This window comes from Rutidosis leptorrhynchoides, chromosome 4, assembly GCF_046630445.1.
Source record: "Rutidosis leptorrhynchoides isolate AG116_Rl617_1_P2 chromosome 4, CSIRO_AGI_Rlap_v1, whole genome shotgun sequence".
NCBI classification, from domain to species: Eukaryota; Viridiplantae; Streptophyta; class Magnoliopsida; order Asterales; family Asteraceae; genus Rutidosis; species Rutidosis leptorrhynchoides.
The window spans coordinates 468,803,047-468,806,062 of NC_092336.1; the positions used below are offsets into that span (position 1 = coordinate 468,803,047).

At 34.2% G+C, this 3,016-nt stretch overlaps 1 non-coding gene across 1 annotated transcript; it reads left to right on the forward strand.

Annotated features, from left to right (window-relative positions):
* Positions 1-1,341: 1,341 nt before the first annotated feature.
* LOC139845787 (small nucleolar RNA R71) lies at positions 1,342-1,448 on the forward strand. Its single transcript, XR_011758544.1, has one exon. It is a non-coding gene; the product is annotated as a small nucleolar RNA R71 (small nucleolar RNA).
* The last annotated feature ends 1,568 nt before the right edge of the window (positions 1,449-3,016 follow it).

A 3,016-nucleotide genomic window follows, 5' to 3' on the forward strand; every position in this document is an offset into this window, starting at 1 on the left:
AAGAAGTGGCTCGTTGGTTATAAAGGTTTGTGGTACGGATTTGGGAGTTTCTTCAACGTCATTCAAAGTTAAACTACTTCGGGTGGTTATGGCATTGACATTCTCATTTCGGGTTTGGTTTGGGTTTGGGTTTTGGTTGTGTTGGAGTTGTTATTATTATTGTTGGTGTTGGTGGTATTGTTGTTAGAACCATCGCCGGAAATATTTATCAATTGAGGGTTTGGATTTTGTTGATGATTTTGGTTGTTGTTTTGGTTATTATTGTTATGGCTGTTATTGTTGTTGTTTCGGTTCACTTGGGTGTTGGAAGGTAAAGTGCCTTGAGTTCTCACACCTATTTGATTTGATATTTGACCAACGGTGCTTTCTAGGTTTTGCATAGTTGCTTGTTGACATTTAAGTTGTTGCTTGAGATACTCATTCTCTTTGATTAAATAAGCTTCATTTGCGTCGGTTTTCTTCACATATTGTTGCATTAAGGCTTCTATGTTTCAAAAATCCCGAGGTTGTGGATATTGGTTGTAGCCTTGGTTGTGGTTGGAAGATTGATTGTAACCTTGTTTACCATGATTGTTGTTTTGGTTTTGATTTGCACCTTGATTGTAACCTTGGTTTTGGTTATAACCTTGGTTATTTTGATTGTTATAGCTCGTGTTGCTTTGGTTTTTTTGGTTGTAATTGGATTGGTTGGATTGATTGTAATTTTGATTGTTATTGTAGTTTTGATTTTGGTTTTGGTTGTTGTTGTTTTGATTGTTGGTACGGTTGTTGTTGTTAAATCCGGGTGGAGGGTTTTGTTGAGCATTGTAAGAAGTTTGTCTTTGATTTGATTTTTGGGTGTAGTAACCTTGACCGCCTTGGTAAGTGATGTTGTTTTGGTTTGAGGATCCACCTCTTTAGAAATTTTGGTTTTGGTTTCCCACATAGTTGACTTGCTCTTCTTGGTTCATCGGAATGTCGTCTAGATTAACTTGGTTGCATTGAGTTACCATTGTACAACTCTTAGCTAAATGAGGACCTCCACATATGTCACATCCCACTTGGATGGCAACAAGAGATTTTTGGATCTTTTGCATCTCCCGGATGAATGTTTGAACTTGATTGTTGAGACTTGCAAGTGACAATTTACCATTTTTGCTTTCAAGTTGAGAAACATTTCTTCTTGGTAAATATTTTTGAGAGGCATCCCATTCATACATATTCTTGGCCATATCTTCTATAAGTTTGTAAGCATCATTGGGAAAATTGTACATAAAGAGTCTACCAGATGAGGAATCAAGCATCGGTCTTGTTTCTCGATTAGTGCCCTTATAAAACGTGTTGACATACTCCTTTTTAGATAACCCATGAGGTGGACACGTTCGTAACATTTTTTTGAATCTAGCCCATGCTTCATATAATGTTTCGTCATGTTTTTGTTGGAAAGTTCAAATTTCCATCCTTAATCTTTCAACCTTCGACGGAGGGAAAAATTGGTTGATGAATGCTTCACTCAAATCTTGAAATGTATGAAATGAGTCAGATGGCATGTTTTCGAGCCAAACACTTGCGTCCCCTTTGAGTGACAAAGGAAATGTTCTAAGTTTAACTTGATCATCGGACACATCCTTGTACTAGTAGAAAACACTAATTTTGTTGAAGGCTTTAAGGTGATCGAATGGACTTTGGTGTGCTAACCCTTCAAATTGGACGTCTTTAAGCATGGTGAAATAATTTCCTTCGATTTTGAAGTGATCGGCAGTGATTGGTTGATTAACAATATGAAACGACTCGTCCATATTACTATAAACATGGTACATTATTCATTGGTACCATAGCGAGTTTCATAAAAAGCACACCATTATTATACATAATGCATGTTTTAAACAAGTGGGTGATTATTTAAGAAATAATCCCCATAACACATCGGTTTCTAAATACTACACACGTGACATAAAAGTTGAATATAATACATGACGAAGGTTTTATTGAATGCAACACTTCATTTAAACAAAAAACATGAGACTCCATGCACAGCTTGCTCAGATAATGCAACAGCGGAAGACTTTCTTAAGGACCTGAGAATAAACATGCTTAAACAGTCAACACAAAGGTTGGTGAGATATATAGGTTTAGCATCGATATAAATATAGACCACAAGATTTCATAGTTATAAATCTATGTACACTCGCAAGTGTATAAAAGTATTCTATAAGTTGTTGAGCGCTTCGGTAACCATACTTAACCATTAATGTGGCATATTCCCTTTATTATGAAATCTCCCTACACTGTACCAAGTGTAGTAAAAATGAAGTACTATGCAACCGTTTACGATACTAGAGCGACTAGCCCGGTTGGGGTTGTCAAACCAGATAGATCTATCAATAGGATTCGCGTATACATGTTCTTACAACATGTAAATATTAGTTACCAAGCTATTAGGGAAGATATGCAATGTGGTACAACTCAACGTTGAATATATTTTAAGTACTTGTGTCCATAGAGTAAAACATAAAATACATGTATTCTCATCCCAAAATATTTTTAGAGTTTAAAAATGGGACTATATACTCACAGTAGTAAAAGTATATTAATAATAAGTTTTCAACTTATTAAAAATATGATCGTCGTCCTTGGATTCACGAACCTATAACAATAATAACGATTCAGATAATAATACGACATATGAATAAAATAAAGCAAGTTCATAGAATACTTATATAATAATTTTTAATATTTTATGTTAGTAGTCCATTGTTAGTAGTCCTTTGTTAGTAGTCCGAAAAGTCCAACAGTCCAATAATTGGTATATATATATATATATATATATATATATATATATATATATATATATATATATATAATCTTAGAATTACCCCACAACGTATTGTATACGTATTGTCTTTGCATCAATCCAGAGACGTATTGTATACGTATTGTCTTAGAATTAACTAAGACGTATTGTGTACGTATTGTCTTAGGATTTATCAAAACGTATTGTATACTTATTGTGTTAGGACGTACCAAGAATATTATT